The sequence below is a fragment of the Panthera pardus genome, unplaced genomic scaffold (genome assembly GCF_024362965.1).
Source record: "Panthera pardus isolate Hobbes unplaced genomic scaffold, ASM2436296v1 HiC_scaffold_319, whole genome shotgun sequence".
Lineage (NCBI taxonomy): Eukaryota > Metazoa > Chordata > Mammalia > Carnivora > Felidae > Panthera > Panthera pardus.
In genome coordinates, this window is record NW_026526898.1 from 75,218 (window position 1) to 100,438 (window position 25,221).

A 25,221-nucleotide genomic window follows, 5' to 3' on the forward strand; every position below is an offset into this window, starting at 1 on the left:
TATTGAGCGTATCCGTTGTGCCAAAGCCGCCTTTTTTGAATGGTTGGTGGGTATTCAGTTATTGGGAACACATGATGAATAGGACTGACGTGGCGTCTGAGGGCAGCACCATCTCCTCGGAAAAGACAGGAAGCAAATAATTCCCTGTGAAATCCATAATTACGGTTTTGTGTTGAGTGCTGAGAAATACAGCATGCCTTTCGAGTTTGTCATTGAGACAATAATGTTGAAGCTGAGATCACAAGGCTGAATGCAAAACGGGGATATAGGAGGGTGTTGGGGCAGAGCAGGGGAGTGCGAACTGTTAAAGGAATGGGTAGAATGCCCTTGAAGCTGGGGCCACTAGGGAATGGAGGTGGGGAATGCCAAGGTTTTGGGTTAAGGCTCGCACTTTTTGTAGGTTCTTGGAGACTAAGCATAGTGATTTAAAACATGGACCTTGGGGCCGGGCTCTGTCAAGCTGATCCTAGCTCTGCCACTAAACCATTCTGCATCAAGTTTTTTGATCGGGCTCTGCTGCTGATGCTGTGTCTCTCTCTCTTTCTGCCCCTCTCCTGCTCATGCTGTGTCTCTTTCTCTCAAAAAATAAATAAATGTTAAAAAAAAAATTAAGAAAGAAAGAAAGAAAGAAAGAAAGAAAGAAAGAAAGAAAGAAAGAAACCACAGATGCTCACGTCCTACTCTAGACTCACGGAATCAGAATCTGCTGGGATAGGTCCTGGGCTATAAAGACTGGGCGTGTTTGCCATCTGGGTGCATTTCATTGAAGCTTCTTTTGCACTGGCCTTTCCCTCATCTGAAAAAAACATGCAAAAAGATTGTGAGAATCTGTAAGTTAGTGTTTTAAGACGTGTTGTAGGTCTCTCTCCTTCAAGTTCTGTGATATCTTCACCGTAATGTGTTAAACCCTTCAATCTTGTCAAAAGATCACGTTATTAACGTGGGGTAGGAGGGAGGAAGGCCCATGGAGGGATCAGGCCTGACTTGTTCCAGGAAGGACCAGGCCAGCATGAGGGAGAAGGAGGTGGGCTGAAGGGGTCTTAGGGACTTGTGGTGGTGTCCAATGGAGAATTTTGACCCGAAGAACGAGGTGACCTGACTTGGGTTTTAATGGGATCACTCTGGCTTCTCTGTTGAGAGCAGCCTGTAGGGAGCAAGGACGGAAGCAGGGAGATCAGTTAATAGGCTGATGGAATTTTCCAAGACAGAGGCACTGATGTCTTGGGTCAGGATGGTAGCACCGGAAGGGCTGAGAATCGACCAGATTCTGGGTACGTTTTGAAGGAGGAGGTGATGGGATGTGTTGACAGATTGGATGTGGGTGAGGCCAGTGAGTGAAAGAAGAAGCCAAGCCCTCTGGCTCATCTCGGATGCGGCTCCCACCAGGAGGCCCCTGACACCTGCAGACCAGGCCCAGCCCCTTCCGTGTTCTCTGTGCGTGTCCTTGGCGGCGGTCAGTCCAGCTACGGCGTAGGCAGGCGTAGTGTTGAACGTTTCTCTCCCCCCGCGAGAAGAAAGGTGCGGGGAATGACCGTGTCTGCCTTAGCCACGTGCCTGCTAGACCCATTTCTCAGGCGGCCAAGTGACGAGGAACTGAATGCCGACGCTCAGGGTTGCACTTCCCGATGAGGTCTCCACATTCTGCTGTTCTGTTTCACTGGATTTGAGTGGTCTGTCTGTTTTAGAAGCCAGGCCCGGGGCTGTAAGACTGAAATCCTGTTGTAAAAATTACAGAAGTCAATCTGATTTCCACCGAATCCAAAAATGTCCCCCTTGAGGTGCAGGTGGGTCACAGGATCACCTCCCTGGAGAGGCGGCATTTTCCCAAGGGCCTAGGCCTTTGCAGCACACGGATTGCATCTTTGAAGCCGTGCCCAGAGAGCAGGGCTTGAGATCGTGATCTGAATATTTGAAGGTGGGGGCTGCTGCTTTCCATCCTCAGAGAAGATGTGTCACTTTAGAATTAGAATATTCTGGTGAGGATAAATTAGCTGCCCAACTTGCCCATCACGAAGGTCCCGTAAATCGTGGATTTTCTGCAACCCTCCTCATGTTTTCAAAAAAGCAACAAACTAAATTTTGGAAAATATCTATGAAAAACAATGGTTTCAAATCTAGAATACTAATTTTTTTAATGATTATGTTTTTAAGATTTTTTTAATGTTTTAAACATTACTATTATTGATGTTTTGTTTATTTATTTTTGAGGGGGGAGGTGGAGGAGCAGAGAGAGGGTGAGAGAGGCTCCATGCCATCTACGTGGAGCCCAGTGTGGGGCTCGGTCCCACAAACCATGAGATCGTGACCTGAGCCAAAATCAAGAGCCAAGCGCTTGACCAACGGAGCCACTCATGTGCCCCTAAGATTTTTTTTTAATTGTTTTTGTTATTTTTGTAATGCTTATTTATTTTGAGAGAGAGCGCGCGCGAGCGAGCGTGTGCACGCGGGGTTGAGTAGGGTGGCAGAGAGAGAGGGGGAAGGAAAGAATCCCAAGCAGGCTCCACTCTGTCAGTGCAGAGCCTGATGTGGAGCTTGATCTCACAAAATGTGAGATCATGAGCTGAGCTGATACCAAGAGTCGGATGCTTAACTGACTGAGCCACCCAGATTCCCCCCCCCACCCCCAAGATTTTGTTTTTAAGTAGTCTCTACACCCAACGTGGAGCTCAAACTCACAACCCTGAGATCAAGCATCACATACTCTTTGAGCCAGCCAGGTGCCCCTTAATGGTTAATTTGTTAAAGGGCAAAAGTGAGTACTTCTCCCCAACTCATTAGTCTAATTTGAATATACTGTACATATAAGTTTTTGTCTCCATTTTTTTTGTTGTTGTAATGGCTGAACAGTATTCCACAATATGGTTTTAGTTTATGTGACTGTTCTTCTGTTCATTTGGGTAGCTATGATTTTGCTATTAAAGCAGGGCTGCGATAAACATCTTTGCATGTGCGTTTCAGTTTTCCAGTGAGATGGATTTCAGGGGAGAAGCCTTTGCAAAGTGGTCCTCGAAAGAGGTTGTGTCCGTTTCTGTTCTCATGGTAAAACAGATGCTAAACACAGAATATTCTCAGTCTCTTAAATTGTTTGTCAGCTGGCAGGTGGATAATACCTCTTAAAATTTTTTATTTTATTTAAAAAACTTTTATTATACTCACTAGTAAGACTGAGTATTTTTATTAAAAAAATTTTTATGTTTATTTTTGAGAGAGAGAGAGAGAGAGCAAGTGGGGAAGGGGCAGAGAGAGGGAGAGAGAGGATCCGAAGCAGGCCCTGTGCTATTAGCACAGAGCCTGACGCGGGGCTCGAACTCACAAACTGTGAGATCATGACCTGAGCCGAAGCCAGACGTTCAACCGCCTGAGCCACCCTGGCGTCCTAAGACTGAGCATTTTTAGTTCTTCACTATCTCTGATATTTTTTTACATGACGCCTTTCTCCTTATCATTTTCCTAACTGGGTTTTTGGTTTTTTGTTTCATTTATGTTTTTATTGGTCTGTAAGAACTTGTCATATGTATGGTAGTAGTCCTTTGCCTACGTATGTGTTCCATTATTTTCTCTCAAACTGTTGCTTGTCTTTAAGTTTAGCTTGTACCATACATTTCATGATGCAGAAATTCTGAATCTTTATGGTGCCAACTCTGACAGTCTAACTTTATGGCTTGGGGCTTTTGGGTAACGTTTTATGAGACCATTTTCAATCACTGCCTTTTCTTTCAGCACTTTTACGGTTTTGGCTTCTATTGCTTAGAGCATTCATCTATCTTTATAATTTTGTATGTTATAAGTTAGCAGTTTTTGTTCCTACACTGTCTGTTGATGGTCTGTATCCTCCATTGATTTGAAATATCACTTCCATACTAAATTCTTACGTATACTTTAGCACAGCAATGCGTAGATCATCCTTGACTTCCAGTCAGAATTGCTTTTTTCATTTCGATGCCTAAACATTTTGACTTGCGAAGTGTTAGTCGTGACTTGCCAAGAGCTCCTCTAGCTTGGGGTAAAACAGGGTTGTATCAGGGACTAGCACAATCTCCTTAGTTCATCTGAGCAGCTGTACTCCAGGAAGAAAGAAAAGAAAGCGATACTAACCAAAGCATGTGTTTGAGTCTGTGAAAGCAATAGGTTTTCAGGGAGTCCCACCCTGTAGACTTCTACATACTTCTCATTGGCCAGAATTGGGCAGGTGACCTCACCCCTAGCTGCAAGAAAGTGTGGGAGGGGAGAATTTCTCAGGGGGCAGATTGATACCTCAAACAAAATGGGGGTAAGGAGGAAGGGGTAAGTGGATATTGAATGGGGAATATCCCCCATCAGAGGGTCAGCTATATCACTCATCTTTCTTGTTCTTCAGAATTTCCCCAGGTATTCTTAAGAGACAGAGGGAGAGGGGAAGGAAGAAAATGGAGGTGGGAGAGCAGGGGTGAGAGGGTCATGATTTATAAAATAAAATGCTCAGGTCTTTAGTGTTCAGTTTCATGAGTCTTAACAAGTGTATATGGTTGACTCTTGAACAACATGGGTTTGAACTGCACTTATATGTGGCTTCTTCGATAAATGCAGTACAGTACTCTAAACGTATTTTCTTTATGATTTTCTTAATATTTTCTTTTTTTAGTGCTTATTGATTTTTGAGAGAGAGAGAGAGAGAGAGAGAGAGAGAGCACGAGGAAGGGAGAGGCAGATGAGGGAGAAAGAGGATCCAAAGTGGGTTCCGCACTGACCGCAGAATGCCCAATGCAGGGCTCGTATCCATGAACTATGAGATCGTGACCTGAGCTAAAGTCAGACACTTAACCAACTGAGCCACCCAGGTGCCCCTCTTCATATTTTCTTTAGCCTACTTTATTGAAAGAATACAATATATAATAAATCTAACGTACAAAATACATGTTAATCAACTGTTAAGACTTCTGGTCAACAGTAGTCAATTTGTAGTTACGTTTTTGGGGAATCGAAAGTTATACTCAAAGTTTTGATTGCACAGGAGGTTGACACCCCAACCCCTGTGTTGTTCAAGAGTCAACGTACACGGTATATCTGTGTACCACCGCCCAAAACAAGATATAAAATATATCTGAAACTCTAGAAACTTCCCTTGTTATATGTTTCTAATTAGTCTCCTTACCCTCACCAGTCATTTTCTGGTTTCGAAATCTGTGGTAGATTAGATCTCCCTGTTTTCGAATGTCATAGAAATGGGGTCATACAGTATGTATTATTTTGTCTTCTTTCACTCAACTGTGTTCCTTGAGATTCATCCATGTTGTTTGCGTTATCAAAGATAAAGCCAGGGGCGCCTGGGTGGCTTGGTCACTTGACCATCTGTCTCTTGATTCCGGCTCAGGGCATGATCTCACGGTTTGTGGGATTGAGCCCCATGTCTGGCTCTGCATTGACAGTGCAGAGCCTGCTTAGGATTCTCTCTCTCTCTCTCTCTCTCTCTCTCTCTCTCTCTCTCTCTCTCTCTCCCTCCCCCCCACCCCCTGCTCCTTCTCTGCGTGTGCATCCATGCACACACACAGTCTCTCAAAATAAATAAACATTAAAAAAAATTTTTTAAAGATAAAGCTAGATACTAGTTCACGTGATGAGGACAGAGTTTAATCAGTAATTAACTATTCCAATAAGGAAAAGAGTCCAGAGTGAATGAAACTCAACTTCAGTTTGTACAGAGGAGATTTTAAAGAGAGAATGAGGGAGGAAAGTTGGGGGTGAATGAAATCAGAAGTAAAAAATTACAAAAGCCAGGAAAGGTATTGGTTCATGTGAAACCACCTGGATTTGCTCACTGGGAGACAGAGACCTGATCTTTCAGTGTTGGCTAGAAGAAACAATGGATGCTTTTGGCAGCCTTGAGTTTTCTCGGGCAGGCACTAAGGGGTACCGGAATCATCCTAGGGGTGGAGCCTTGAGCTGTTAAAGTCTACGTTAGTGTTTGTTCGAGTCTCTATACAGTAAGTCAAGGTTGAAGCCTAGTGGAGAAGAGGGCTCGAGGAACCTGGCTAGAGTTTGGTCAAGGAAAGAGTCTTTGTCAGTGTAGTTTGTTCCTATACATGTATGAATACACCATGATTTGTTCGTGTGTTCTCCAATGATAGGACATTTGAGTTGTATCGAAGTTTTTGGTCATTGTGAATAGGCTACAAGGGACATTCTCATACAAGTCTTCAATTTCTCTCAAATAAATGTCTAGGAATAGAATTGCTTAGTCACAGGGTGGGTATATATTTAACTGCTAGACTAATTTCCAAAGTGGTTTATCGCTTTACACTTCCCACCAGCAATATATTGAAACTCCAGTTGCTCAACATCCTTGTTAACATTCTGTATTGTCAGTGAGGGTGAAAGAGCATCTCAGTATGGTTTTAAATTGCACTTCCCTGGTGACTAGTGATCTTAGGCATCTTTTTGTGTGCTTATTGGACATTCCTACATCTTTCGTGAACTGTCTGTTCAAGTCTTTTGCCCATTTTTGTTGTTAATGGTTTTTGGTTTTGACTCATTGGAGTTTATTCTATATTCTGGATAGGAATTCTTTGTCAGATAGATATATTGTATGTATACATACATGGGTAGGAAAATTAAAATTGAAAATATTGACAATAGCATCCAAAAACCTAAAGTGGGTAGGAATAAATATAATGAAAGACGCAAAACACCTTTACACAGAAAACCGTAAAACATTGTTGAGAGGAATTCAAGGAGACTGAAATAAATGGGAGATACGCTTTGTTCATGCATTGGAAGATTTGATGTTTTGAGATGCCTGTTCTCCCTGACTTGATCCGTGGAATCAGTGCAATCACCGTCAAAATCCTAGCCATCTTTTTTTTTTAGAAGAAATTAACAGATTGTTTCGAAAATGTATATGGAAACGTGAAGGGTCTTGAATAGCCAAAAAAGTCTTCAAACGGAGAGCAGAGTTGAAGCACTTAAACTGCTTAATACTGCTTAATTTGAAGACTTGCAGTAAAGCCACAGCAATCAAAGTCTTTGGCATAGAGATAGATCAGTGACACAGAATAAAGAGTCCAAGAAATAGACCAAACACAAGGACTGTTGGTTGATCTTCACCTAGATTGTCAAGCCAATTCAGTGGGCGAAAGGGACGTCTTTTTAATGAATAATTCTGGGTAAAGTGGAAATTCAAGTGGAAACAAAATGGACCGTAGCCCCTACCTCGTTCTGTACACATGAATTTGGGATGGATCATAAACTGAAATATAACAGCTAGAACCATAAATCTTTTAGATGAAACCATGAAAGCATATGTTGACAACCTTGAGGTAGGCAAATGTTTTGGATACAGAACAAAAAAAAAGCACTAATTACAAAGGAAAAATGGATGCACTGAGAAAATGAACAGGCAAGACAGACTGGGAGAAAATATTCAGACTACATGTGCTTAAATGTTTTATTTTTTCCAAAAGAACTTTAGCATTATTCAGGCCCATGACATCCTGTTACTATATTCTGTATTAACTGGGTTTTTTGTTTGCTTAAGTCAGATAGGAGACATTGTACCATGGGAACTTTCTGATTGACTTCTCCTGCTTAACTCACCCTCTTGTGAATGTTGGTTCCTTTTTCATAAATGCCTTGCCCACTAGTCAATGAGTACTTACAGTGGAGGCAGTAGATTTTAGGACATATTAACCCTTGTAAAGTAATTGGGTGTTAGCTGAAGCCAAAAGGCAATACCAGTAGCCTCTGTTGGGAAGAAACGATAGCGTGTGAGTTTATTGAGGCTCAGTTTTGTTTTGTTTTTTTTTTAGGTGATTCAACACTTAAGGCCTTGCGGATCTACTTAAGAAAGCAACAGAGCTCACAAGAAAGGAAACAAACTGGAAGTCTGTTTAGGTACAAAGTCTGTTGCCCTTAAGACTTTGCTTCCTGCCTTCCGTGTATAACCAAGAATAAAACTACCAAGAAATAGAAACAAAAAAAAAATGAGACTAAAAAAAAGAACAATAAAATTAACAATAAGAGGTAGAGCAGTATCTTAGGCTAGTATGCAGTAGGTAGTTCAAATTTCAAACTTAAAAATTGATGCTAAGAGTATCGGATTGATTTTTGCAATTGCATTTAAGTACATTGTATGTATGTGTATGTGTGCATACGTTACATATATATGTTTAATGTACATATATGTGTGTGTGTGTGTGTGTGTGTACATATATACACACACACGACCATGTAAACACACACATATACACACAGACACAGATATCATTTAAGCAACTGAAGTGTCGGGGGAGGGATCCAAATCCAGGTGGGTAAATAGGTGGAAAAGCAATAGAATGAAATTTTCTTTTTTTTTTTTTAATTGTTTTAATGTTTATTTATTTTTGAGACAAAGACAGAGCATGAACAGGGGAGGGTCAGAGAGAGAAGGAGGCACAGAATCTGAAACAGGCTCCAGGCTCTGAGCTGTCAGCACAGAGCCCGACGTGGGGCTTGAACTCACGGACCGTGAGATCATGACCTGAGCCGAAGTCGGCCACTTAACCGACTGAGCCACCCAGGCACCCCTAGAATGAAATTTTCTACAGGGTTCTGCAGCTTGAGGGACCGACCTTCACCTCAGTGTGTAAAGCAGTGCCTTCCACGGGGGGTCATTATGAGGGTTGTAGGCGTTCCGTTCCTACCGGTCAAGCATTTGCAATGATGCCTGGCATTGTAGTCAGCTCTCAGGAGGGTTGATAGAAGTAAAATGAACCTGGCCTTGATCCTCACTGGCTGGGAGAGCGCGGAGGGCCCCTGCCCTTTCCTTCAGGTGAAGAAATCCCTGGCGGTGAGCATGTCACCCCTTTCCTGTTGCAGGTGGTACTCATGCCTATAGGGCAGAGTCAGCAAATGCTCTCGAGTGAGTAGGCGGTCGGCCCAGATCAGTGTTTCCCACGGAAGGAATGGAAGGAATGTGAAATGACTTTAGGTGGCACACATGAAATTTTAATAGGTAGGTATTTATTATAGCGTGTGTTAGAAGAAAATCCCAGGTAGCACGTCAGATCCGAGTACTAAAAAAAAGCGAGTTGATTTAAAGAAATGTTACACTGAACAGGTGGTATGTGAATGTCATGAAAATTTCAAAAGCAAGAGGGATTGACCGAAGACTGCGAAATAGGTCTTCCCAAATCTGAGATTTTTGATTCTTTGGGTTTTAAACAAAGTCAGGATACACAAAGAGAGGGGATATTTTCTGGGTTTGGGCAACAGAGGACTGTGGTGGGGGCAGACAGACAGCAGCACTAGGTGCACAGCGTCAGTGTAGAGGCGACCACTGTTCACCTTTTGGTGCCTACTCTGGGAAGTCTTGATATGTATACTGTACATGTATGTATATTCACGTGTACGTGAATGTACGCATTCATCTAACAGAATTGGGAACATTCTGTACGTAGAATTTTGTAGCTTGCTTTGTTCACCTGATACCGTAACCCCAGGTTCAGTGTTCTTACCGAAACCTTTTTGTGTTCATTCTTGACTATTTCCTTAGGGTAAAATCCTAGAAGTGGGATTGTTTGGGCATCGCGTAAATATAACTCTTCAGCTTTGAGTACCAGCAGCCGAAGTGCCTCGTGGCATGGCAGTGACAGTTTACAGTTCTGGCGGCTCAGCTGCCCTCTTTCTCATCCTCACCAAAGCCAGGTTCTATTAAACGGTTTTGTTGCTGATTTGATAGCAGATTTACTGCTTGCTGTTTCTGCTTTCATTTTGCATTTTTTGGTTTCTTTATTTTGTATATTCAGTGATCACTTGGCTCTTTGGTGATCTGCCCATTTTTGGCCTTTCTTCGGGGATATTAGGATTTTTTTCCTTACTGATTCGTAAGTTCTTTATGTTTTCAGGATGTTACTATGTGATGTCACAGGTACTTTTCATCGCTTAATATTTGCCTTTTACTTTGCTTATGATATCTAAGCTCACTGTTGCTCATGTGGTGAAGGCAACACTGTATTTGATCCATGCTGTGACACACGTTCTTACGTCTTTGCCATCAGCTGTGATTTATTCTCGATGTGTCCCGCAGTCACTGCCAAGTCGTGTTAGAGTTGTCATTACCTGTGCGAGTGGATGTGGTCATTGTTGCTTGCGGCAGGGCCGGATGACTACACCGTCAGCTCTTGGGTGCTTCTGCCCACGTGCCTTTTAAGGGCCATTTGCAGAAGGAGCACAAATCCTGATGCTGTTGGAGAACCATCCATGGATACCTCCTGATGAGATCAAGCAAGGCTCAGTAACAAAACCTGCACCTGGAGGGTCGGTAGCGTGGAAGGAAATCTTGGAGAGGATGATGGTGATCTCTTGGGGATGCAGCCTTGCCAATGCCCTTGGCGGCCCGAAGGTCAATATTGTGTGGAAACTCACAGATACCCCAGAAGGGAAGACTTAACCCTCTTACTGCATTCATCCATTTCCTTTTAATCCGTTTATTTTTATTTTTTATTTATTTTTTTTTTCATACAGCTTTATACAGATAAGTAGGTAGATATATTGGTTATAGCTTGTTGAAGTTGTCTTGAAATTTCTTTTCTTTTTTTTTTCTTTTTTTTTTATTTTTTAATATATGAAATTTACTGTCAAATTGGTTTCCATACAACACCCAGTGCTCATCCCAAAAGGTGCCCTCCTCAATACCCATCACCCACCCTGCCCTCCCTCCCACCCCCCATCAACCCTCAGTTTGTTCTCAGTTTTTAACAGTCTCCAATGCTTTGGCTCTCTCCCACTCTAACCTCTTTTTTTTTTTTTTTTTTTTTTCCTTCCCCTCCCCCATGGGTTTCTGTTATGTTTCTCAGGATCCACATAAGAGTGAAACCATATGGTATCTGTCTTTCTCTGTATGGCTTATTTCACTTAGCATCACACTCTCCAGTTCCATCCATGTTGCTACAAAAGGCCATATTTCATTTTTTCTCATTGCCACGTAGTATTCCATTGTGTGTATAAACCACAATTTCTTTATCCATTCATCAGTTGATGGACATTTAGGCTCTTTCCATAATTTGGCTATTGTTGAGAGTGCCGCTATAAACATTGGGGTACAGGTGCCCCTATGCATCAGTACTCCTGTATCCCTTGGATAAATTCCTAGCAGTGCTATTGCTGGGTCATAGGGTAGGTCTATTTTTAATTTTCTGAGGAACCTCCACACTGCTTTCCAGAGCGGCTGCACCAATTTGCATTCCCACCAACAGTGCAAGAGGGTTCCTGTTTCTCCACATCCTCTCCAGCATCTATAGTCTCCTGATTTCTTCATTTTGGCCACTCTGACTGGCGTGAGGTGGTATCTGAGTGTGGTTTTGATTTGTATTTCCCTGATAAGGAGCGACGTTGAACATCTTTTCATGTGCCTGTTGGCCATCCGGATGTCTTCTTTAGAGAAGTGTCTATTCATGTTTTCTGCCCATTTCTTCACTGGGTTATTTGTTTTTCGGGTGTGGAGTTTGATGAGCTCTTTATAGATTTTGGATACTAGCCCTTTGTCCGATGTGTCATTTGCAAATATCTTTTCCCATTCCGTTGGTTGCCTTTTAGTTTTGTTGGTTGTTTCCTTTGCTGTGCAGAAGCTTTTTATCTTCATAAGGTCCCAGTAATAATCCGTTTAAATAAGCACAAAAGGGCTTTTGCAGGAGCGTCTGGTGGCTCAGTCAACAGAGCATGCAGCTCTGGATGTGGTTGTGAGTTCAGGCCCACGTTGCACACAGAACCTACTTGAAAACTAATTAAACAAACAAACGGGCTTTTTCCAACAAGCACATAATTAAAATTGTAAGCAATAAGAAAAACATTAACTAACTGGCAGTGTTTCTTCTTTCTTTTTTCAGTCTTATAATTGATAATGTCTTAGATGAAATATGGCATATAGTTCATGGAGAAAAAGTTTAAAACATAGAGATAAATTAAAACACACACACACACACACACACACACACACACACACACACACACACCAGAAATCGCCAGTTCCCTAGTACTTGTCTGCAGATACGCACATACGCACATACATGTGTTCACGGGCACATTGGCTACATCGGTTTTTGGCCTAACATTTTTCCCTTCACGCATGGCTGATCCTTCTAGCTCATATCTGAGATGACCGGTTAGTGTTTCCTTGTGTGGATCCACCATGTTCAGCTGGGCTCCCAGGGGTGACAGAATTCTAAGCTCTGAAACGGGTTGCCCATCTCCCTTTGGAACTCCCCATCAGCAGTGCCCGCTAGTTCTTTGACCCGTGCTCTTCTTAGCAGTGCTCTGTAAATCTTCTCGTGTTAGCCACTCTGAAGGGCAGATCAGTGACATCCTTTTCCTCCCAGAACCCACTGGCAGTCTTCTAGATCTGGAGACCAGAAGGAGACGCATGTTGGAGACATTAGAAAGTGGGAGTCGTAAGGACTCGTGACCGGATACGTTTGTGTTCTGTCCCCACCTGTTACGTTTGTGCACCTCCCCGTGGTTTGGGGCCGCTGCACGTGGCTGCAGAGGTCTCTCCCTGGCTCCCACCACCCGCCTCTCTAGTTTCTCCTGTTTCCCCGCTGTTCTCCAGCCTCCCTACCGACTTTCTGTTCCTGGAACATTCCAAGGCGGTTCCTGTCCAGAGCATTTCCGTCTGCTCTTCCTCCTGTCTAGAACGCCTTTTGCACAGCTTTCTCCAGTTCTGTAAGCACCCAACTCAGCCCATTCCCTTTTCAGAGAGGCTTTCCCTCTCACATTCTCTAACGTAGGTCCGTCCGTCCTCCATGCTGTTGTCCTTCATCTGTCACAAGCCCTTCCTTATCTTTGTGTCTGGTTCACTAGTGTGTCCCCAATGGCTGGCACTTAGCAGACACTCACCAAAGATGGCTTGATGGAATCAATAGTATTAACTTGACCGAGGATACGGTTGAGAGGAGGGGAAACGGCTCGTTGTCATCCAGAGGAGGGCGGTAGTAAGTCCAACGCAGAGCTTGTGGAGGGGGGCAACTCGATCAGCTTTTCAGCAGGTAGGGCTGCTGGGCATTGGAGTGAGTGCCTTCTTTGTGGTGCGTAGTCAGGCAGTGGCTTGGTGTTGTTGAAGGATTCTGGCATCGGATGTCAGGGTTGACCAGGTCAGTTCCTCCAACCCTTACGTCCATGTTTGATGTTCGCATCACTAGTCTGTGGTTCTTGGACTGCAGATACGGCCTTTACCACTAGATGGCACCAGGTGATTCCTTTCAGGCCGGTGCTCCTCAAATCCGCCAACAGGGAGAACACCCTCTTCTCTCTTTTTTTACTTATCGAAGTATAGTTGACATACAATGTTACATTAATTTCAGGCGTGCAACATAGTGATTTGACAAATCTACATATTACTCAGCACTCACCACGGTTAGGTGTCGTCACATCTGTCACCGTACTGTTTTAACAGTATTATTGACTGGATTCCCTATATTCCACTTTTCATCTTTGTGCGTTACTTATATGACTGGAAGTTTGTACCTCCTAAGCCCTCTTTGCCTATTTTGTCCATCCCCCCGCCCCCTCTGGCAACCACCACCTTGTTCTCTGTGTTTAAGAGTCTATTTTGTGTGTTCGGAGAACAGACTTTTCATTGCATTTTACCCCAAACACCCACTTCAACCAAAGCTTCACAAAACCGTCTTAACTCTTACAGTGTGGAATGCATACTGATATTGTCTATTTCACTCTATTCGACTGCATTTTCACAGACGGAGACTTGCAAACTACTACACTGATTTTATTATACGGATGGGTCATAATTCATCGTTTGAAAAGCACCGTTTTAGACAGCTGAGCCTGTTCACCCTTGTAAAACTTGGACAGTCGGGGCCCGTAGCAAATCGTGTCCCTTAATGAGTACTTTGTGCATTTCCGTGCTGACTTGCTGCCTCGAGAAGCCAAAAGTATGTGCTTCCTTGTGTGTGTGTGTGTGTGTGTGTGTGTGTGTGTGTGTGCGCGCGCGCACGCGGATGTGTGAACGTGGACATGAGAGAGACTGGGGGGGATAGGTTTGTACAGGATTAGCAGCGACCACAGTCAAGGCAGCGGTAAGCCTTGTCAGTGGACGTAAAGAGAAGATCTCATATCTGCCTCTGGGAGCTCAGACTCTAGCTGGGTAACAGTCACTCACCCCTTCCCCCTCAGCTTGTTCATCAAGAAACACGGAAATGAGCTCATACACTCAGGATATCACTTAGGATGCTTCAGGGTGTAGCAGGTGACAGAAGCCTGACTCTGTTCGGTTTAAGCGATAAAGACATTTAGAAACTCTCAAAATGTCTGTTGAGAGGTAGAGCGGGGTGCAGGCCCACAGTGGCTCGGCCTTAAGGATCCAGGTTTCTTCCATTACATGTCCTTGTCCGAAGGCTGGTTCCACTCATGGTTGCCAGAAGACCTTAAGTGGTCATTGGGGTTTCAGATCTCTGGCTTAGAACACTAGAACTTTGATTCCCTGTCGTGTGGCCTGGGGAGAGGTTAGGTTACTGTAGCATTTTCCAGGTTGTAGTGCATGCCAGAGAGGGTAAGCTACAACGGCATTTTCTAGGTTGTAGCTGTTCTGTTTATTTGTTCCTGGTTTTTCCTTTTACTCCCTAAGGGACGTGAAACGACAGAGCTGGGGGAAATACTTAGGGAGTCATTATCGAGTTTTACAAAACAATTCTAGATCTTTCCTGTGGACCCAGAACTTCTGGTTGAGTAGGGTTGTCTGAATAGTTCTGGCCAGTGAGTTTGCCGAGTGAATAAACGGTTGCACGTCTTCTGGGTGAGGTATGAGGTGAGGTGATATGCTCTCCAGGGTCCTGGGAAAGGAATTAGCAGTCAGAATAAAGAGAGGTGACACATGGCCGCCGTGGGAAGGGTGAGAGGAGTGTAAGTGAGCACTCGGCGGATGGCTGAGTCTGTTTACATTTGTAACGGAGTGCTAAATGGGAGTGTGTTGGCCTTGTGAAGTAGATGGTTTTCCTCCTTGACCTGGTTCCTGAGAGCCTGAATCTACTGACGTCTACTCACCTGCCTCCTTTTTATCCCTTCCAGGTTTGCAGTAAACATTGGCTACTCGCATGACCCTTACATCCAGCATTTTGTAAGACTGTCTAAGGAGAGGAAGGCCCCTGAAATTAGCAGAGGCAAGTGACCCCCTCCCTTCTCACTATTCCCTCATCAGCTGAGAGGCCTGGGGTTTTAGGGATTCATTCTTTTTTTTTTTTTTTTTTAAACAATACAAATTTATTATCTTACAGTTCTGAAGGTCAGAAGTCAAACATGGGTCTTGCTAGGCTAACATCAAAGTGTCATCAGGGACGTTTCTTTTGGAGACCATAGGGGAGAGTCTATTTCCTTTTCTTGTCTACCTTCTAGGAACCACCTACATTCCATGGAAGATGGCCCCTTCTCCATTTCAAAGCCGGCAGTAGAACATAGGGATTCATTCTTAACATGAGAGTTGCAGTGTTCCTTCTCTCCAGTAGTATATGAAAGTGCTTATTTCCCAACATCCTCACCAACACAGTGTATTATGAAACTTTTCATCTGTGTTAATCTGATCCATGAAAAATGGTATCTTACAGTAATTTTATTTTAGATTCCTCTTATTTTTGGGTGAAGTTGAAGATCATTAGGATTATTTTTTTAATATATTTTTTAAATGTTTATTTTGAGAGCAGGCGAGCGAGCGAGAGTTCACTTGCTTGCAAATTATTTACTAGTAGAATCCATAGACATGAAATCCCTATGTCAAACTGCAGTAAGCGTCTAAATGCCACTCAAATTTTGTTCTTAAAATAGTAATACTGTAAGCAGAAGGGCTTTAGAACCCAGATCAATTTTATCTTCCTTTGACCCTCTTTTATTTCTTGTCTCCTCTGTTCCAGCTTCCCACGCCAGAGCTTAACAAGTCAGTTTATTAGGCACCATTTGCCTGTGCACCGCCCCCCGCCCAACCCGCCTGTGACGTTTTACAAACATCCAGGCTCTAACCCGCACAGGATGGAGATGAAGGGAGCACGCTAAGAAACATGGCTGTCTTTGCTTTGACATTTATCTGCCCATTTCCTGACCCCAGAATACTTTCCAGAGGGTCTCCCAATTTTGAGTTTCAGCCGAATTCTGAGTAGCTTTCACTTAGCCACGAAAAGACACATTTCTAAGAGGGACATTTAGATCCCATGTTTTGATGTAAAATATTTTTCTTTCATAGGTAGAATTAGGGGGCGTTGCGTTTTCCTTAAGGTAGTTGATCCAACCATTAGATAGATTGTGCTTATTTTGGTTCAAATGGCTTTAAAAAAAAAAAAAAAAAAAGGAAGAGAATTTTAAAGTCATTACTTCTCCCATAAGGTCTCTGGATAACCTAAACCGCTACCCCTGAAGAAGGGCAGAAGGGTTGCGTTTTGTCCTCCTGGTGTGGTGAACTTTGCAAGGCTTATTTCCATCATCACTGAGTCATGGCTTGTCTCTGTCTCTCTCTCAGGATATTTTGCTCGCGTCCATGGCGTCCGTCAGCTTATAAAGGCATTTCTAGGGAAGACAGAATGTCCCTGTGAGATTCTAAATCTTGGGGCTGGGATGGATACCACCTTCTGGAGACTAAAGGTAAATTAAAAAATACCGCCCCCTTGTTTCCCCAATTGTTTAATTTTGTGAAGTTTCCCAGCGGGTTCAAAAATGTCAGGGGCGCCCTGGCGACTCTGTCGGTTGAGCACCCGACCCCTGATTGCGGTTCAGGTCATGATCTCTCGGTTTGTGGGTTCAGGCCCCGCATTGGGCTCTGTGCTGACGGCACAGAGGCTGCTTGGGATCCTGTCACTCTCTCACTCTCCCTCTCTCTCTGCCCTTCCCCCATCTCTCTCGCAAAATAAGTCAATACACATTTTTTTAAATGTTAGAAATATATTCAAAAGGCATGCGGTGACTGCCTGTCTCGCGTCCCTGTCCCCATCTGCTTGCACCTGCTGTGCAACCACTGTCAGCCACGTACGTGATGTCACCAGGGCCCTAGATATGTGCCTTGCTTCTTAGCTCCTGCTGTCACAAACAGGGCTTTTGATCCAAATCCTTGTATACATTCTCTGCGTGTGAGCGAGAGCCCTGCCAGTGGAGTAGCTGAGACCAGGGGCCCATGCATTTGCCGTTTTGACGACAACAAAAGACTTTACTGTCGTCGTGACGGTGTCTTCAGTATAGCTTGGAGATTTGCAAGGCTGGGTGATGGTAACATGACACAAAGCCCTTTTAAGTTTAGTTATTCATTTTGAGAGAGAGAGAGAGACAGAATCCTAAGTGGGGCTTAGATGCGGGGCCTATCCCACGGAGCACGAGACCGTGCCCCAAGCCGAAATCAAGAGTCCGAGCCCAACTGCCTGAGCCATCCAGGTGCCCCTCCATTCTCTGATTTGGTCCCTCACCTCCTTCGTTAGGGTTCAAGAGCAGATATAATTACACTCACTCACAGAAGAGGAAATGGGTCCAGTTAGTGGCAGAATCAGGACCACAGGCCTGTTCTTTGATTCCGGGCTGGAATTGTAGCACCAAACCTTTTCTCTACAACGATCTCACTGATTTGCTTTCATTGCTTTCTCTACGCAATCTCACTGATTGCGTTTTCTTTTTTGTAGGTTTGTACAGATCTCTCTTGGTTCTTCTGTCAGGTCGGTCATGTGGCAGTCATGGGTACGTGCATTTCCCCAGATTCTTGCAGAAGTACACCGAGATAAACTAGAGTGTGTGGGCCTAATGCGACCTGAGTGTGTATTTTGTCCCTCATCAGCTCACCCGATGAGGTCTTTGGTCATCGGTGCCCCCAGCCTCTCTCTCACTGAGGCGAGAAATCAGTGGCCTCAGCACAGCCTTAGTATTAACCGGTTGCCTCTGCATTCTTCATTCAGGAGAAGATAGCTAACGTTTCTGAAGGGCGTGCACATCCATGACCTCGGGAATGAACATGAGAGCTCTGCAGGTGGGGGGGTGGTACCCAGACGGGGCAAGGAGGGCTCCGAGAGCTTGTGCCGTCCCCAGGTCGGGCTCCGAGAGCTTGTGCCGTCCCCAGGTCGGACAGCCAGTGGCGCTGGAGCATGGAACAAACAACGGACTGAAGTTCGTCCACGTCCAGATTCCCTCCTTGTTCTCTCCAGAGAGCCCTGCGGCTGCTCGGGGGGTGGCGGGGGGGGGGGGGGGGGGGGGGGCTCTTTGCTATAGGTCGGCGGTGCCTCTGGGCCTCAGAGAGCATGGCGTGGTGGAAGGAACTGGAAGAGAATGCAGTGGCAGAATGTGTGCAGTGTGAACAGAAGCCACGGGAGAAACTCCTCCTTTGGGCTTGACACCCTTTTCAACGTGGTCCCGTGGTTTGGTCTCTCCCCCCGCCGTGTAGGTGGGTTAATCATTACTAAATCTGAGATTTTTATTTCTGAGCAAGGTACACTGAAGCTCGTGTGCCCCTTCCGAGGAAAAGGTCATCTGTCAGCAGTGAGGAAGGAGAATAGTGCAGGGTCTGAAAAATTTGGTGGAGTTTTTTCGTTTTGATAATGACATCAGTCTAAAGGGTTTTTAAAAACCTAAGTTTCTGTTTAGAAAAATGATGCTTGTTTGCTCTCTGGAGCAGGAGCTGAACGGGCCAAATTTAGGCTACCACCTATGTTGGTAAATAAAGTTTTACTGCAACACAGCCAACTCCCAGTTCCTTCCATCTTCCCTGTGGCTGCTTTAGCCCTACGGCAGCAGAGTGGAGAAGTCACAGCAGAGACCGTCTGGCCTGCAAAGGCTAGAGTACTGGCTGTTTACAGCAAGTTCGCTGAGCCCTGTTTTTGAGCTCTACGTGCTTCTGTAAAAGAGGAGGGGAGATCTCGTCGGCTAGTCTTGTTGTCTGGTGCACCTTCCACCTGGGAGGGTCCCCTGGCTGCACCAGCAGAGGCTTGGCTGTGGGTCACAGGCTTTCTGCTGCCGCTGGTGTGTGAGCTCGTTCTGTATGACGTCAGGCCCCAAGATCAGTCGAAGGGACAGTTGAAGGCTCCCACCTTCAAGCAGCGGGTGAGAGAAGGGTGCAGGAAAGCCAGTACAACCCCAGACAAAGAATAAAGGGTGAGTGAAACCCTTTAAGGGATCTCAGCTTCTTGGTGTCTCTTGAATCTATTTCCACACGGCCAGAGGATCAAGGACGCAGGGGGTCAGTCTCAATATGGCAGCCTGTGCAGCGGTCGGCCACGTTGGATCTCCTTTGAGCCTACGGGATACTCTTCCTCACGGTTGTCCCCGGCTGCCCTCCGGTAGCTATGCACGGTCCCGGTTGCCTTCCGTGCCTCCTGTGACGTGCGAGCTACTGGCGAGTGGAGTGTCGGAAGGGCTCGGGGAATCCCAGAATAAAAAGTTGAAGCGTCATGTCCCGCAGCCATTTGTTGCCCCTTTCCCAAAGGCAAGAAAGAAGATGTCTGTTCCTTAAAAGCTCCAGTGTGCCTTTTGGAAGCTTTCCCTCCATGGTGACCCCTTAATCGGCATTCTTAAGAGGGCAAGTAGCTGATGAGTGGGAAAGCTCTTTAGAAAGTCAGAAGTCCTAGACGAGCCATAGGATCGTATGCTGTCCTGCATTTGCTTTTGTTCTCCAGGCCTTCTGGAATTTTAGCGTGTCCTTAACTTCATATCGTGTGAGCGAAATCCTTAGAGGGTGTTCTGGAATTTCCTAGCAAAAGTCATCTTCTGGTATGCTCTAAACGTTTCCTCCAAATATCTTCGGACAGCTTTTTACCAGGCCCTGCCCTATACACGGGCAGGGGAGCGCGGCAGCACCAAGAGAGAACGGTTGAGATCGGTGAGCGTGTCTCTTCTGATGGGTCAGGAGACTGTCTTTGTCTCTGTCTTCCTGTCTCCCCCTTCCTCCCTCCCCCTTTGTCCCCCAGACCAGATCCCCTGAGATTTTCCAAGGGCTGAGGGGTAGCTGGCTCTCCCAGTTCTGACACTTGCCCTTAGGGGTCACCTCCTACTGGAAAATGCTTGCTTGTGATTGCTGCCTCCCTGCCCGTCATGCTGTCGTGGGGGGCCGGCTCCCTCTCGGTCCCTGCTGTCCATCGCTCGTTACTGTGCACGTAAATGGTGTTCTGCGCAGTTGCTCGAGTCAGAAAGAGGGGTGTCATCCTCACCCCAGCTCTTCCTTAATCCCGGCCCACACCTGCGAGGCCCACCACCGGGTTCTGGGCACCAACAAGTGTCTTTTTCTTGGTCTTTTTTTCCACTTTAAGGAAGCGGCTCTGTACTTGTGGAATGTAAGTACAGGTGGATACGGAGGCGTTAGAAGAGCGCTTTGGGGGGGGCGCCGGGCAGGTCACCAGGTTGTGGAGCGCCTTGTTTCTTTCCCCAAGCTTCAGGGGCATCGGGAGCTGCTGCAGGCAACACGCAGGGTGTCGCTGAGAGTCCAGACAGCGGTGTCCTTACAGTGTGTGCAGTTGGCGAGCTGAGGAGGAGAGAATGTGTTCGTGAATACGCTTCGGGGCTGAGGGATTGATTGGACGTGACAGAGAATGTGCTAGGATGGCCAGGGGGCCAAGGGGAGACCAGGCCGGGGATGCAGAAGGGGGAGCAGGGTCGTGTGTGTGTTTGTTTGTGTGTGCATGTGCGCGCGCGTCTGCCACGCTTTTTTACTGCAGCCCTCAGTAAAGATAAATGTACACCCCAGGCCAAGACCTACTTCTAAGTACCCATGTCAATAAGGTTTTTAAGTTTATTTATTTAACTTGAGAGAGAGAACCGGTGGGGGAAGGGCAGAGAGAGAAGGGGACAGAAGATCCAAAGCGGGCCCTGGCCCCTACGTGGGGCTCAAACTCACGAGCCGTGAGATCATGACCTGAGCCAATGTCAGACACTTAACCGACGGAGCCACCTCGGCACCCCGTCCCCATGACAGTCAATGATAAAGGCACACACGTGGCACTTACTAAGGCAGGCCCCGTTCTGAGTGTCCCTTGTGTGTACTTATTTCCTCATTACTCCTCACAACCCCGTGAGGTGCTGTCCCTGTCTCTGCTTCGCAGAGGAGGGAAACTTGGCCCAGGGAGTGGAGTGACTTTGGGGCCTCGCGGCAGACAGGCGGTGGAGCTGGGATTCGAACCCCCGTCCCCTGCTCCAGAGCACCTGCCCTTTACCACCCGCTGTATCCTCCCCTCACAGAAAAAAGTAAACGTGTCACAAAACAGTACTCACCCCCACTGTGTGCGATGCTTCGGGATTTTTGCTGTTTTATTCCATTTTATCCCTCAAATGCTGGTCAGCATTGGTGTCCTGACCCTCTCTGATTCATCTCGATCTGCTTTTTGGAAAATTCTGTCAGGTCCTACTCCCCCAGCGCCTCCACATACCCCCACCTCCATCCCAGGCACTGCTCCCCCAGTTCAGGCTCCCCGTGACTTCTTCCCTGGACAGCTGTGAACCCCGGACGCCCGTCCTCCATCCATTCCCCACGTGGAGACCACAGTAATCTGGAAAATACATCTCTGCCCATATCGTTCCTGGATGTCAAACCCTTAAGTGCCCTGATGCTCTTCGGGGCCTAGTACTCGCTCGGTACGTGAAGGTGGTCAGTAAATGTAGGAGTGAATACATAATTCTAGAGCTTACTGCGTGTTTTTCCTCAGGATGAAGATCTTCTCCCAAGTAAATATTTTGAAGTGGACTTTCCCATGAGAGTCACGAGAAAGCTGCACAGCATCAAGTGAGTATGGCTTTGACCACAGGAGAGAGCCCGGTAGGATTCAGGGTCAGCGTTCAGGAGGCGGCCGGTCTGAACGCCAGAGACCTCATTTTAGGGGACTCTTCCCTTTTACCCCCCTTCCCACCTTCCTTCTGGCCCCAAGATCCCCATTCCAAACTGTCTTCAAAACGAAATGTCCCCTCCCTTGCAACTCTTCTGTCCGTTAACGTAATTTCTCTGAACACGTAATAGAAATGACCTAGAGTGGTTTAATTTTAATCTGAAATTTAAAAAAGTGTTTTAATGTTTTATTTATTTTTGAGAGAGAGAGAGGGAGACAGAGTATGAGTGGGGGAGAGGCACAGAGAGAGAGAGAGAGAGAGAGAGAGAGAGACAGAATCCAAAGCAGGGCCCAGGCTCCGAGCTGTCAGCACAGAGTCCGATGTGGGGCTTGAACTCATGAACCGTGAGATCATGACCTGAGCCAAAGTTGGACACTTAACCGACTGAGCCAACCAGGCGCTCCAATAATCTGAATTTTCATGTGTGCTCCGGCTACTTCTGTATCTCCAGAGCATAGAAAGGGGCCTGGCTCAGAGCAGATGTGTAGTAAATAGCGTTTGAATGAATAATGGGAGGCCAAATTGGCCATTTACTATATATGAGATAGTATGGGGGCCACCCTGAGTCCATGTTTTAAGAATTCTGCAGTTATAGATGGCGAGTTTGTGAATCTTTGCTGAGAGCTTTGGTAGCACCATGTGAAATGCTTCACTCAGATGATCTCATTGAGTCGTCAGAGCCGACTCAGGAATGACATGCTTTTATTAGCAGTTGAGGAAACCAAAGCTCAAAGAAGTTAAGCTATTTTCCATAAGGTTACCTGTTGACAAAGGGGTAGAGCTGAAATTTAAACCCTGACCTCAAGCCCAAGGTCAGATTTTCTCAGTGGTTTTTAACGTATACTTCTTCCCCTTCTTTTTAAACTAGTCATTTAAACAAAATCTTAAGTCTTACATTTAAAAAATTTTTTAGTAACCATTAAAACTTTCACCTTGTCCTTTAAAGATGTGTAATTCCCACAAGCTAGAAATAGTTTAAGTTTTTTTTTTTTCTAACTTATCCTATGGAAACAAGTTTTGCCCTTTTCCAAATACAAGATTATATTACACGGAAGGTGCATTTTATCTAAAAATAATTTTTTTTAATAATTATTTATTTTTGAGAGAGGGAGACAGAGTGCAAGCTGGGGAGGGGCACAGAGACAGGGAGACACAGAATCCGAAGCAAGCTCCAGGCTCTGAGCTGTCAGCACAGAGTTCAACGCAGGGCTCAAACTCACGAGCTGTGTGTGAGATCATGACCTGAGCCGAACGAAGTTGGATGCTCAACCGACTGACCACCCAGGCGCCCCACGTAGTGTGCATTTGAGATGCGCTATGGCATCTGACGCTGTGCAGCCACAGAATACGACCTAGCTTGTTAGGACACCGAGTCAAATAAGAGCAGGTGGGCTCTCACTTAAGCCTAGAGGAGGTTTCTGGGGTGAAAGATGCGTGTATGGTGGTTGCGATACTGAAATCGGCTCTCGGATGTCTAATTTTTTGCACATTCTGGAGGAGAGCAGAGTCATCACCTAAATGTTACTGGACGTCAGGTCTGAGTAGGAATCGGTTTGTTTAGTTGTCTGTGATTAATAATGGTTAAAATTTTTTTTTTTTAATTTTTTCTTTTAAACGTTTTTTATTTATTTTTGGGACAGAGAGAGACAGAGCATGAACGGGGGCGGGGCAGAGAGAGAGGGAGACACAGAATCGGAAACAGGTTCCAGGCTCCGAGCCATCAGCCCAGAGCCTGACGCGGGGCTCGAACTCACAGACCGCGAGATCGTGACCTGGCTGAAGTCGGACGCTTAATGGTTAAAATTTTTAATTGAGTGAGCAGAAGCAGGAAACGAGAGATGGCTTGGAAAACACTGCAACGTTTGGAAACATACCACTAGCCTATCTTTGGCGGTTTCTACGTCTTGAGTGTTTCATGATCAGTTTGTGACTTGACGTCAGATTCGGAGAGTAACGCTCACTGACCTACTCTGAGAGCTGATCCACTGAATTTTTCATGTGTGTGCCTAGGGTCAGACGTCATTAAGCAGCAGGCCCTCTGGAGTCACCCTTGCTTTGAGCAGTAGCGGTACCTACTGGCCATTTCGGTAGTGGGTGTTTGCATTTTTTCACTAACTAAGCTACTTGACTCATTTCTCTCTCTTTCCCATCCTCCCATAGATACAAGCCTTTCTTATTACAACCCATTATAGAATGACATTCAGAGGACACACTGCAAATTGGCAAGTACCCTTAACCTAAGTAATACAGTATGGGCTACCTCTCTGCTTTTCTTCCCCTTTCTTTTTAAAGATGGTGTGTGTGTGTGTGTGTGTGTGTGTGTGTGTGTGTGAGCGTGCGCGTCTGAGTCTGCGCGTGTGTGCACATGACGTCATAGAGTGTATACTTCTGCATCACATCTACTGTGAAGGAACTTGAAACAATTGTTTGTATGGCCCCTCTTAGATGTCCATAGGTCCCAATCTGAAATCTTTTGAAAAACATTTCAGTGAGTTGCAAACATTTCAAATATAGGAGCTTTTTCCGGAAAATCTTTCCTTGGAAAAATCCAGTCCGGCAGCCTCAGACCCTGACTCCTACATGGCTGCTTCGTTGAGAGGGAATGCACATGCCCACCACTGTTGTCTCGTACCTGACCCGCTTCACCTGTTACGTTAGGTCCTTGGCCCCGGGGCTCAGTTTTTCCCCGTAAGTTTTCAGTATGAGTGTTTCCAACAACTCTTTCCTCCCTTCTAAGCCTTTAAAACTAACGTCACAAACACTCTTCCAGAATGTTCCATTGTGTTCAGTGTGTGTCTGACAGAGAAGTTCAAGGGGCTTATTAATAATTCAGGTCAGAAAACATGCTCAGAGACGATGGCCTTAGATGGTGGGCACAGATAACACAGGAAACGTCAGGCAACTAGACAGGCCTCTACACCAGCACAGTGCCCTCGTCACGCTCCTAGTGAACAGACTCCCACAGAAACTAATATCTCCTCCATCCTTTGTTTCCCTCGTACAAATTTTAAGTACAACCTTCTCAGGCTTTGCCATTGGCTGGCACATCTGCTTTCTCTACATTGTAGCCGTCATACTTTTCTGTATATTTGGTTAATATTTGCGTCAGAAGGATTAGCTGTAATGAAAGGGTTAGTTAGCACTTTGCATTGCCTTCGACCCATCAGTGTAGAAGCATGTGAAGTAGAAAGTAAAGACCCTGCGTAATCTCTCCCCCCACCACGATAACCACTGGGCAGGGTGTTTTCTCCTGTGGATGGACAGTGTACCTAGAGGCAGGTAAATATCACGCGTAAGAAAATACACATGTAAATAGAATCCCGTGCCCGGCCCGCAAAAGGTTCAGTAAATTTTTGGTGAAGGAGTGTGCATATATTGAATAAATAAATATATATGATGTAGATCAACATGTATTTGTTGAAAGAGTGAATCTATACT

General features: G+C 45.5%; 1 protein-coding gene and 1 long non-coding RNA gene across 3 annotated transcripts in view; one reads left to right on the forward strand and one right to left on the reverse strand.

The window, feature by feature from the left end:
* Positions 1-25,221, reverse strand: part of LOC109256512 (uncharacterized) — a 130,977-nt gene that overhangs the window by 59,721 nt on the left and 46,035 nt on the right. The gene's annotated exons all lie outside the window — the stretch shown is intronic.
* Positions 16,461-24,770, forward strand: LOC128774449 (uncharacterized). Of its 2 annotated transcripts, XR_008419013.1 has the most exons (4): positions 16,461-16,584; positions 17,607-17,661; positions 21,606-21,682; positions 23,944-24,770. It is a non-coding gene; the product is annotated as an uncharacterized LOC128774449 (long non-coding RNA). The 2 variants fall into 2 exon arrangements; XR_008419012.1 differs by lacking the exon at positions 17,607-17,661 and having other exon boundaries at positions 16,463-16,584.